Source organism: Chelonia mydas, chromosome 3 (assembly GCF_015237465.2).
Source record: "Chelonia mydas isolate rCheMyd1 chromosome 3, rCheMyd1.pri.v2, whole genome shotgun sequence".
Classification (NCBI taxonomy): Eukaryota; Metazoa; Chordata; order Testudines; family Cheloniidae; genus Chelonia; species Chelonia mydas.
Window position 1 is genome coordinate 143243274 of NC_057851.1, and position 12894 is coordinate 143256167.

A 12894-nucleotide genomic window follows, 5' to 3' on the forward strand; every position below is an offset into this window, starting at 1 on the left:
GGCGGGGGGTTGAATGGGGAAGGGCTATATGTGACATATTAGCTGTCTCCTCTCAGTAGGACATCCTTGGCTCCTCTCCCAGTGCCTCACTGAGCTCCCACAGGGGCAGGAGCAGAAGCTGACCAAGCACACGGCCTTTGTTGAAGATCTTTAGGATTCAGTATACTCAGTGTTCTGTTCCCTGGTCTGATACTGTAATGGTGTGTACTAAACAGCGTACGCAAGAGGTTAAAAGCTCCAGCATCCTGAAGGCAGAGGCCTTGCAGATGTGGGAGTAGCAGACATTGACTGTGTAAGGGGGTGTGAATAAAAGGAAGCCCAGGAGGTTGTCCTGACATGAGTCTTTTGTAATTAGAACAACTGGAAACAGTGAGGTCAGAGAAGTGAAATAAAACAACTCTCCAGTCTCTTGCAGCTGAGCTCTTATGAAGTGGTCTGGGAACACTGCTGGATTCTGGTAGGATAGGAAGAGGTACAACCAGCAGAAGTACACCTGCAGACTCTGAAAGCATCCCAGGTATGGCTGTGAGTGCTGCAAGAGCTCTTCTGTCCCAGCAAGCTGCAGTTCAGGGTAGTGGCTGTGGATGAGCCAGGGAGTGTAATTCATTATGTAGAAGAGCTCCAAATCAAAACAGAGAGGAACAAGAGATTAAAGGGGAACAGATGTTGGCTGAGCCTGCCCACCCTGCTCCTGGGAGGCAGCCCTTTGCAGCTGCTGTCCGCCTGGGGCTCTGTCAGCTTGGGCCAGCTGGGGTGGGACCCTCTCAGACAGTCTGTTCTTCCAGAGACCATTGCTGATTAGGGCCCTTGGTTAAGTACTTTCCTGCCTTGGTAGCTTGTTTTTTGGGGAGTCCTTTTATCAAAATTCACTTTAAATAATCCCCAACCATAAGATATTTACTGTAGAATCCCGGTCTCCTGCTGACACTCTGCAAACCGGGACATAGACTCCACTGATGAGAAACCTTCTGATCCATAATGGGAGAGGAGCTTGCACCACCAGGTCACTGGCTCCAATCCAGCCTAGGCCAACCGTGACTGAAATCTGTTGCCATCAGAAAGCCCTTTGGTGGCCTGTGTAGGCCTCTGTCTCCAACCTGTCAATCAGTAGACTTAGTTCCTGCTGATTACCAGCACTGATCATCCTGCAGGCAGTCTGGGTGTTTGGGTTAGCTGGTCACTGGTTTTATTAGCTGCAGGTATTTTTGGTCGATAATAATCTGATAATGACCTTGAATTTAGATCGGCCACTTGCTCCACATAAGAAACCTTCCCAACCAGGTGAGGGAACATTTCCTTGTCGCAGAGAGGTGGCAAGAGAAGGAAGGGATCTTGGCACTATCCCCAAAGGGAAATGAGGGACAGGTTAGAGTCTTCCCCCACCACAAGCCCAGGCACACAAGAACTCTAGAGAAAGTGGACCAGCAGCCTTTATACTTTACTCTTCTTAATGTCTTGACTCTCCTGTATTAGATATTTGGATTTCAGTGAATTGAAGTAAGTTTTTCTATGGGGTTCCAGGGCCTAGTGAAATAGCCCAACAGCCAGCTGAACTGCAACATCTTCCTTTACCACCTCTCTAAAACCAGCCTTCCCCTCTGCATGCTGACTGCCTAAACCCTTGTCCAAGCCTTGCTTGTGTTTCCTCTTGACCCTGCTGCAACCTCCTCCTGTCTGGCCTCCCCAAGTCTCACCTCATTGCATGCTATGCAGAGTTCAATTGCCAAAATCGATCTCCTCACTCATTGCCCAGGCCATGTCATTCCCTTACTCAAATCCCTGTCCTGACTTCCTCTCATCTTCCGCATGCTTTCTGCCTATTCTTCCTTCTCCCTCTTCTGCTTCACTCAAGCCTCCGCTCTTCATTTTCCCTCTATACCCTTCTCCCACCCTCAGATTCGTGCCTGCTCCATGCTGCTCCTCACTTGTACAACAGACAAACCCCCTCTCCTTATATGCCTGTCCCTGACATTCTCTTCACTCTAATTCCTCATGAAAACGCTACCTCCCACTTACGCATTTCAGGTGGGCTTTTCAAAAGTGCTGAAGTGGCTTTCAAAGGACTTGTGCTTCTCAGTCACTTTTGAAAACCCCACCTTGCAGCCAGAACCTCCCACTGAGAGAAACAGAAATGATTGGAGGCAGTGAAAAGCGAACCAACAAAACCCAGCCCAAACTGAACAACTTATTCTCTTCTCAGATATCCTCCCCCAGCACCTTTTCCCTTACCCACTCAGTCAGCCACTGGAATCTGTGAACATAAATGGGTTCTCATGGGTCAGAGAATTTGGGCCAAATTCTGTCTAATCCAGTCCATCTAGCTTTACTGTAGCATCACTGTAGCCTCCAAATAGCAGTGAAATCCCTGGGGGTCACGCCAAAGTATCTTCTATGACAGCACATCCATAGGATTGTACTGCAACCTTCCTCTTAGCTCAGCCTCAGGACCACACCTTTCCCCTCAGTGCCACCTTACCACCTCATTGTCTACCTCCACCTGGGTCTGTACCTTCCCCATCAGGGAGTTCCAGGACTGCAAGTTCTTGGAGTTTTAATACAGCCTCATATGCCACCTGACTCGTGCAAAAGGAACATCTTTCCCAGCAGGTGTCCTGAGCCTCCCCATGAAGTGTTTGCTGTTCTCTGTTTGCAGATCTATTCTCATTTGTCATGTCAGCCCAGTCACTCATCACCTCCTAATGTTAATGCTGCACTGTCCAGGCATTGAGTGCAAGAGTGGCAAAGCCGTCATGCTCCAGCTGGGCAAAGGTGGAGTCTCACTTGGTAAATATTGACAAGTCTGAAAGCAAAGAGAAGGCAGCTTTCAACAAGAAGCTCTCTGGCTCCTTGCGTTGATGGGCGACCAGGGAAGCTTCTTGCTTTGTGGTGAGCCTCTGTTTACAGAGTGGACGGAGGAATGGGTTTCCAGCAGCTGCGATGACAACAGCAAATTGATGGGTTCAGATGAGTCACCAGTTGGGTGCCCACTGCCCACCTGCAGCACAGGAAGTGGCTGCAACCACTTCAGTCTCTGGAAAAACAAGCTGTGTTTCTGTCTCTCCCAGCTGAGTCCATCATGCAGCTACTTCCAACCACTGACAGAGCTAAGGGCAGGCCTTGTGTGAAGAGTGTGTGTAGTACAATCACCCTAACAAATGCCCTGCACAGCTTTGAGTCTCACCCTCAGTCTCCAGCAAGCCTGTCTTCCAAGTTCCCTGTCCCAGTCATGATCAACAAGGTTACCACTGGAAGAGTATAGGACCATATGAATGGTCAGACTGGATAAGCCCTGTGGTCCATCTTGTTCGGTATCCTGTCTCTGTCAGAGGCCAATATCAGTTACTTCAGAATTCTAATGTGAACAATTATGGAATAACATGCTCGTAGGGGAAGTTTCTTCCTAACCCCTGGCAAATAGAGATAGGTTTAGGACCAAGAGCGGGAGGGTTTTATATACTATTTCCTGTTGGATAAGGAACCCCACTTCTCTGCAAAGACTGCACAGACTCCCCCACTGAGGAACAGATGGAATTGTGATTTAGGCACTGGATCAGGACTCAGGAGATGTGGGTAAGTTACTGGATCTTTTGGTGCCCCAGTTCTCCATTTATAAAACAGGGACAATAATATTTCCTCTCTACTGCTCTTTGTCTGTTTTGCCTACTTAGATTATAAGCTCCCTGGGGAAGGGACTGTCTTTTTGTTCTATGTCGTGCAACAGCCAGCACAGTGGGGTCCTGGTCCATGACTGGGACTCCTAGGCACTATGGAAACACAAATAATAAATAATAATCTGATCTTTGTTGGGCCCCCAGGCACTACCACAAACAATGAAGAATGGTAAGAGAATGGATCAGATACTAAAGTAATCTCAGATGAAAGGGCAAGAAACAGAGCTACCTGCTCTGGGGTGGCTCAGAGGCCCCATGTGACAAGGCAGCCTCCCTTTCCTTCTTTAATGTTCTCCTCAAATTTCTTCTTCCAAACTGCTTTCCACCCTGCTGTCTGGCCCACTGCCAAGCTCCCTCCCTCCCTCTGGATAAAGACAAAACTATCTGTCCCCCACCCCACCTGTGAAACAAACATGCTGTTGTGAGCACTTTGCAGAGAGCAGCTCCCTACCCTTGGGGCATGTGGTCCCCTTTCCTCCCTGTGCTCTGTTGTCCTTTTTTTACAGTTATCATTCTAATTTAGACTATCAGTTCCTGGGGGCAGTGACCTCTTCTATAGCACCATGCACACTTATGGCAGTATAACAGCAATAGTAGTGGCATTGCCCCTTCCCAATGTCCTACCCCCACTCATAGGAAACACACACCACCAGAGGCGGCGGAAGCTGGCTTGAAATGGGAGTGTGGTGTGGAGCCTCTCACCAGGGGTAGCTGCTCCTGTCCTGATCACCTCCTGCTCTGGACACTGTGGTGGCTGCTCCAGCCCCTTTGGGTCCCACTCTTACCTCTGCCCTCAGCAGCCACAGGGCCACAACCAATCTCAGTGGCCTGTGACATATGGGGGAAGAAACATACATCAGTTCCCATGATGCTTCCATTGCTGGGGTGCTAGCTCCCCCTGCCCCCCAGTTCTGCTACCCTTGCACACTGCAGTGACCTATTCTTAACTTCTGGGGTGGCATTTTTTAAAATGATGACTGAAAGTCCCCCATCCTTCCACTTCCATGGTCCATATTTTGCAAACTGTGGATGATGGCAGATCTATAGTTTGGGGACAGGAGGGCATATATGGAGCCACTACAAGTGGGGTGGGGCACAATGGCGTAGCCAGTGTGTGTTCAAATGTCACAATGCCACTGCAGCTACAAGACATAAGGAGCAGAATTGGAAGCCACCGAAGTGCCACTTGTTAAAATATCAGTTTTCTGACATGAATCTGGTTTCTACAAGGAAACCTGATTAATGCTAAAAGGTCTCAGTTGTTACTCTCCCTCTGTTCTCTCTGCACTGTGGCATCTCTCCAGGACCCTGTATAGAAACCTCCAGTGCCTTTGGTTCCAGGCTGAGACCAACTCTTCTGCTATGGTTATTGGATCCTGTATAGAAGCCAGTGCCAAAGTGGCTGTGGGCTTCCTGCTATGGCAAATCTGCCAGCAGAAAAGGGTTATAGGGAGTAAGCATAATGAGGCACATTACCACAGAACTGAAAGGTGGGAGGGATCAGAGAGAGACAAGGGAAGAAGAAAAAGAGGAAGACAAAGGGTATAGATAGAAAGCAGAATGGACAGAAAGGAGGAACATTAATGAGAGGTGCTGACTGGTGATACCTTTGGTTGGTTACTCACTGAATGACTGTTCATACACCATCATTCAGGAGCAGTGATATCACTAGGAACTTAGACCTCATGGAGCTGGCAAGCTCCTTGCCTCTTCTGGAGGCAACCCACACTGGCAGGTCCTTATATCTTGCTTCCTCAGAGGATTCTGGGATCTGATATTATCTGTATCGCATTTTCAGTGTACCTGGTGCTGCACCATAGGAGAAATGTGCCAAGTAAGAGGTTTTTGCCCCAAATAACTTCCAGTGTAACACCATGGGGGTACAAGGGCAGCACCATACAAGTACCAAGCATGTGAAATCATGACAAAATGGAGAATCTCATTATTTTGTCCTGGGCCTTTCCATGACCAGAGTGGGGCTGGAGTGCACCCCTGTCTGGGGTCTGAGCAGAGTATTTCCAGTGCAGGATCCATTTGGAACACTTTCTTTTCTCTGGCACAGACAGATGTGCGCAGACAGACAGATGTGCACAGACACAGGGAGGAAACATCTTTTGGCTGAGAGGTCAGTGTATATTGGAGATCAGCAGTGGAATGTTTTTACAGCAGACACCCGGCGCTGTGCAACAGTAAACATACCTCCTGTGAGGAACGATGTTCTGACCCAACTGAGTCCCTCTCCAGGGACTGGATTCCCAGGGCCTATTCACAAGACCCCTGTGGTATTTACACAGCTCACCCGTTGAAGACCAGCTGCCACTCAGCACAGTTTGTTTCTTTTCCTGATTATTTAGTTTGTATTTTCATTGCTCCTCCTGGCTGCCTCTTCGACTAGTTCCTGGAACCAAGAGGGTCTCTGGACCTTTGAGGCACCTATGTGCATAAGCCAGGCAGAGCAGCTGCACGATTCCTCATTGTTGAATGTGCTCAGTCAGCCCATACTTGTCTCCAGACTCCTCCATGAAAACAGGTGTCTCATCAAGCTCCGCTCCAGCCAGGGCAGGCACAACCCACGTTAATTTCCAAGCATAGAACCCATCGCAGCTTCTTCTCCAACATATGAAAACTCTCCTGTCAGCATCCGACATCTCTGTTCTCTGTTCCATTGGTGATTTCTGTTACTGAGGTGACACTGCAAGAAATGTACTGAAAGCCAACTGTGCCCTTCTTGCCCCCTTCTCTATGACTCAAAGGGAAGGCAGATGGGGCTCCAATGCAGCTACAAGAGTGGTTCTTTGAGGAGGAGGAGGAGAAGTCTTGTGATAGTGATTCCAGGGACGAAGTTCATGTGTGCAGAGAAATGTTTCTGAAGGGAAAGGGTCACTGAATGAGGGGCTCACTAAATCTACATGTTCAGGGCATTCCATAGGCTCGTATAACCAGAGGGGCTCCCAATTCCCGAGGCTACCTACCTCAAAGGAAATAGAGCTTAAAGTGGGTGTAATTCTAATGATCTTGTGGAAGGTGAGAGCACCCTGCACCGATGTTTGCAGAGGCACAAGGACTCCTCCTCTGCTCATGTTTGCAAGAGTTCCCGGAATGAGCACAAATACCCCTGAATAAATGTTTGCTGTGCTCTGTCTTGTGGCTGTTAGGACCCCTGACTTGCACATGATTTCCAAATTCACCAAGATTAGCTTGAAGAGGCAAGGCTGTACTGTTGGCATCTCCTCAGCGTCTCTGTCAAGCAAGATTAGCAATGTAGGTACAGAAGCTGCAGTCTTGTTTGTGGTACAAAGAGGGCAGTGTCTACCAAGCTTTCCCGATCTGAGATAGCTCAAATCTTCCATACTCAGAAATTCCCTGCTCTCCTGGTTCACAGGACTTTTGCCTCCACCACCTACTCTAGTTCCTTTAATTATGATCCAACCTCCATAACAATGAAACATTCAGTCCACATAAATTGTCCCTCATACACAGTATACAGCTGTTCACCGTCCCCAGAGACTGAGAGAGAGAGAGAGAGAGAGAGCGCGCGAGAGCGAGCGAGCGAGCTCTCTATCTAGCCCAGATGTATTCTAGAGGGTCAAAAACCCTGCAAAAATATAATGAGCTTTCAAGAAAAGATAGATTAAAAAAAAAAAATCAAACATTCTTCAAATGTGAAATAGTAACTGCCCCTCCTTCCTTAGGGTTTTACTGGATTGAATCACTCAGTCTAAAACCAAGAGCGGGGTGGGGGAGGGGGATGACAACATTATTATTTGTTTATAGCACCCAAGAGGGTGCTTTTTAATACTGCATTATGCCAAAAGCTAAGATCTCTTGCAAACCACCCCGTCCAAAACCAGATTCCTAATGTTTGGCAGGAATTACCAGCTTGACATTCTTACATAGATGAGGCAGCTGCTCAGTAGGGTAGGAAATCTAGGAATGTTTACCAGACAGGAATTACAGGGCATACAGAGGTATCTAGTCCTCAGCCAAGGTTACCACTGGCTTGAGCAATCAGCTCAATGGACTATGGAATTGTTATTCAATTGTAACCACAAGTGCCCTGCACCATGCTGTGTTCTCACAGGAAGTAACCTGGCAGACAGGCCCCCCTTTTGTGTCTGTGTGGATCAGTAATGATGAAAGGCATCAAGGTCTCTCTGCAAGGATGGTACTCATAGTTACCACAGCCACATTTTATGCCCTTGCCATCCTGATGTGAATCCACCTGCCAGCTCTTTTTCATATCAGATGGCCACTGTAACTTTCTCACACTATCCATGAGCTCTTCTACCTATCTATGGGCTTGTTCTCCTGTCTCTCCATGAGACACAAGGTACCTGCCTTATTATAACTGCCTTACAGCCCATTTTGCTGATTTTGTTCCATCACCCTGAGGGCCCATGTTTCCACTCTATGGGTGAAATTCTGGCTCCACTGAAGTCAATTGGGGCGGGAGGTATTGCCACTGATTTCAATAGGATCAGGGTTTCACCCCATATGCAGCCTATTACTCCAAAGATAAATGGTCTCATGCTGCAAAATGTGATACTGGGTTAACTGGAGTGGATGTAAAGCCAGGGTCAAATGAAAAGGAAACACTAAGTGGTTCCACATTTTGAAATCAAATCGGCTGGTTTTTGCAAACATGGAGACATGGAAACTCCAAATCAATCAGCGCAGCAGCTCCAGAGACCTTACTGGAGTTCTGTGCTGAGACAGGCTCCTCTGCAGCCAGAAGTAAGGCCCACACCAAAGAAATGTCAAACCCATGACTCTGAAAGACAGTGGTGACTGTGAGAGCGGTACCTCAGTGCAGGAGCATTGTTCCTAACTTAGTCCTCATGCTTCAGGTCTTTATATGCTGGCAACATGAGTTACTTGTCATAGATGCCACAGCCCATCATAGGGTAAATCTATTGCACTATTTGCTTGCAGTGTATCAGGAGGGGCATATGTTCCAAAAATTGTATGACAAATTTAACAGCCCTAGAGTTGCTGTGCAAAGCTATAAGAATGCAGCATATAGGGCCAAGCCAGTTGTTTAGTGGCAGCATGTTGTGCCGCTGCAGGGCCAATCTGAATTTGGGGGTTTGTGGGAGGTGAGTCTGTTACTGTCACCAGAAAACGTTCACAACTGAAATCTGGAGTGACTTCTTGGATACTAGTAGAGTCACTGCACTTTGAGGGTGGAGCAGGTAGAGGGGAAGAAGTGAGGTGCACCGTAGAGGAGTCTCCAGAAGCAAAGCTGTATTCGGTCATTAATTATTATATATAACGTATTACTTGTATTCCAGCAGTGTCCAGAGGCTCCCACTGAGATTGGGACCCCATTGTGCTAGGTGCTGTACAAACATCATGTGAGACGTCTCTCACCGTGTGAGAGACAGCTGTAAGCCAGGTTCCCCAGGGCTGAGGAGATCTCTGAAGGGGCAGCATTTGCTTGCCTATTTTTTTGCTGTAACTTTTTTCAATCTTTTAGAGACTGTGGAATAGGAAAATGTATCAAACCAGGAAAGGGGGGCTTCGGGAGTTCCTATGGATCAGTGCTTTATGGGGTTAACGTGGACTTGAGAGGTATTCAGACAAGGACAGACAAGTCGAGGAAGGAAGGAGAGAGGCAGGAAATAATTTTCAGAGGATTATAAGTCTAGAACTGGGTATTAAAAAGATGGAGTGAGGCTTCGTTTACACCCATGAAACCTCAGCCTATGTCCCACTCTGGTACCAGTGGGAGTCTCTAAACTAAAGAGAAACAAAAATGCAACTAAACAGAGTGCTGCCAATAAAAGCTCACTTGATTAACACAATTTCTCAACACACGATATAAAACACAGCAGGGTGGTCCATCATTCCTCTAAATGACATCCCTCTCCCAGCTACAAGTGCTTACTTATATTTTCAATAGCTATGCAGGGGGCATAAATCCATTAAATGTTTTAAATATTTCATATACAATACCCTCCTGAGCGGGGAGCGTGGTGGTTTAGGCTTTCATTATATAGGATACAGCCTGGGATAAATTCTGCTCTCAGAAAAGCAGATGTAAATCTATCTCCATTAAAATCAATGGACATAGATTACACAGGTATAAAACCAGCATCACTGAGAGCAGAATTTGGTCTCATTATGTCCAGTAGAAAGGCAGGAGGTGGGACACAGCAATGGAATACTTTAAGTATTTAAGTCAGATAAATAAATAATATTTTGAGGGCCTTTGTTGCTGAAAGGAGATATTCAGTCTGCCCAAAGCACCGTCTAAGTCATTAAAGGATTCCCAGGTGCCAGCATTTGGAAAGAGTATTAACTCTTCAAACAGTTTAGGCAGACTGCTGTTCTCTCTCCTGGCCCATCTCAGGTTTCTTCAGTCACAGCCCAGCTCTGAGCAGAGGAGACACTGCGGATTTCAGAAGGGCAAAACTTTCTCTAGAACCAGAGAAAGCATTTCCCCCCCTTCCACTGCAACAACAAGGATACCCCTTCTGTTAATGCAAATTTAAAGCTACATGGAGGAAGGCCTGTGCAGCGTGTGTGTGTATATATGTATAAGGGAAATGAGGGGGAATGGGCTCATCAGCAGATGTGGTGCAGAAAGCAATGAATATCCATCCCTTTCTTCCTGTAAACAACCTGAATTGACTGTACCATTGGAACAGGGACAGAAGAAGCCACACAGCATGAGACAGCTGGGTTGTTTGAACATGTTGTTATGAGGCATTTGGTGACAACAGGGGAACCACAGAAACCCAGAATGGTTACTAAGGGTGAATGACCACAATATGGGGTGAGACATATTGCCAGACAGTCAATGCTCCCACAGTGAGACACAAACACTTAACCAGGAGGGCATTGCAGACTGATGGCTCAGATCCCCCTTTGACTCTTAGTTCCAGCGCCTACTAAACTTTTATAATCTGGTATCTGAGACTGAGCAGAAGTTTCAGGTTAGAAAGAGTTTTCCTGAGAAAGATGAAGGGTGTCAAAACAGGATTTAGAGTGGAAAATAAACCCAGACAATGCCATTTTTCTGCTCTTCTTGTACCTCCGGCTGAGGTAGTAACGTGGCTATAACTAGATGGATAAGGCTCATTCTAGATAAGAAGCAAAGCTAGCTAGAAGAAGTATTCTGAGGAAAAAGAACGAGGAGTACTTGTGGCACCTTAGAGACTAACAAATTTATTTGGGCATAAGCTTTTGTGGGCTAAAACCCACTTCATCAGATGCATGAATACACACACACACACAATATGAAAAAATGGGGGTTGCCATACCAACTCTAACTAGACTAATCAATTAAGGTGGGCTATTTTCAGCAGGAGAAAAAAAAAAACTTTTGTAGTGATAATCAGGATGGCCCATTTCAAACAGTTGACAAGACGGTGCGAGCAACAGTGAGGGAAAAATTAGCATGGGGAAATAGTTTTTAGTTTGTGTAATGACTCATCCACTCCCAGTCTTAATTCAAGCCTAATTTAATGGTGTCCAGTTTGCAAATTAATTCCAGTTCTGCAGTTTCTTGTTTGAATCTGTTTTTGAAGTTCTTTTGTTGAAGAATTGCGACTTTTAGGTCTGTAATTGAGTGTCCAGGGAGGTTGAAGTGTTCTCCGACCGGTTTTTGAATGTTATAATTCTTGACATCTGATTTGTGACTATTTATTCTTTTGTGTAGTGACTTGGCCAATGTACATGGCAGAGGGGCATTGCTGGCACATGGTGGCATATATCACATTGGTAGATGTGCAGGTGAACGAGCCCCTGATGGTGTGGCTGATGTGATTAGGTCCTATGATGGTGTCCCTTGAACAGATATGTGGACAGAGTTGGCAATGGGCTTTGTTGCAAGGATACGTTCCTGGGTTAGTGTTTTTGTTGTGTAGTGTGTGCTTGCTGGGGAGTATTTGCTTCAGATTGTGGAGCTGTCTGTAAGCGAGGACTGGCCTGTCTCCCAAGATCTGTGAGAGTGAGGGATCGTCCTTCAGGATAGGTTGTGAGGAAGTGTCACTTCACTTTGAGTTAATGGAATTTGCCCTGTGATCCCAGCATCTTTGCGGACTCATTTCTGCTCTGGATTCTCCAAAAGCAGGCCAGAAATGCCCTTGTCATCTTCAGCTGGCCAAACAAGTGTGTGCTTTCCTTTTAGCTAAAAGAATGAGGAGTACTCCTTTTAGCTGTGAGTCTAGCAATGGTCATCCAGACTTTTGTCACTTCCATGCTAAACTATTACCATGTGTTCTACCTGGTGCCAACAACTGGAAGCTACAGAATGTGTTAGCCTGCTTTCTCTAGGACAGGCTGATAAGACCATGTAGGACCAGTGCTATGCTTTCCATTGGCTGTCAATTCACTTCTGGATGCAATTCATGGCCTTGGTCAAGATCTTTAAAGCCCTAAATGGTCCAGGACTCTGGCAATCTTAGAGACCACTTTTGCATCCCACTGCAGCAGTTGCAGCCCACACAGATGATCTGGATGTTGTTCAGTCCCCAGGGTTGAATTTGTGGGGGTCAGACATTATTGGCAGCAGGCTGTTCAATCAGGAATTCGCTCCCCACAGAAATCTATCAAAGCTCATATCTTGCCACCGTTAGGGCATGATGGAAGATGCATCTCCTAGTTTGAGCTATCTCTTTACTATGGATTCCCTCTGTCTGCTTCTCTTTTGATTCTAATATCCTTTCAGGCAGTAGTGTTGGATGTCATGAGGGAAAAACAGAGAAATTATTCCCTAATTTAAGAAAAAATGTATTTTCTCAAATTATATCTATTAAAGGTGCCAAGATACTAGGGCAATGGGCTCCTTAGAAATGTGTCAGATAAATAAATAAAGAAATAAATACAGACATTGAAGCCTCCCACCACCTTAACTAGGGAGTTGTGACTGTGATTCCATAAAAGAGCCTCTTTGTGATATTTACCCCTCTTGAAGCACTTTAACAACACACTTTCTATCATACAGTGGGCAGCTTGATTGGCAGTGTGGTGGGTACTGAGTCCCACAGAAGCCTACATCTTATTGATCTGGGTGCATGGAGAGCACAAAGGAAGGGGTCTGCACAGAATCTGTTGGCAGGAGAATGGCTGCTGCCCTGTTCATGTGATGCTCCCTGCAGGACGATACAAACAACACACTGGCACTTTGATAAATTCTGCACCTTTCCTCTTTTCACCTAATTTCTTCTTCCTTCTTCCAGGAGGCAGGAAGAACAACACTACTGCAGAAGTGCTGAAA

At 46.4% G+C, this 12894-nt stretch overlaps 1 protein-coding gene across 1 annotated transcript in view; it reads right to left on the reverse strand.

The window, feature by feature from the left end:
• LOC102942209 (epoxide hydrolase 1) overlaps positions 1-12894 on the reverse strand; it is a 60577-nt gene that overhangs the window by 43112 nt on the left and 4571 nt on the right. The window lies entirely within an intron of this gene.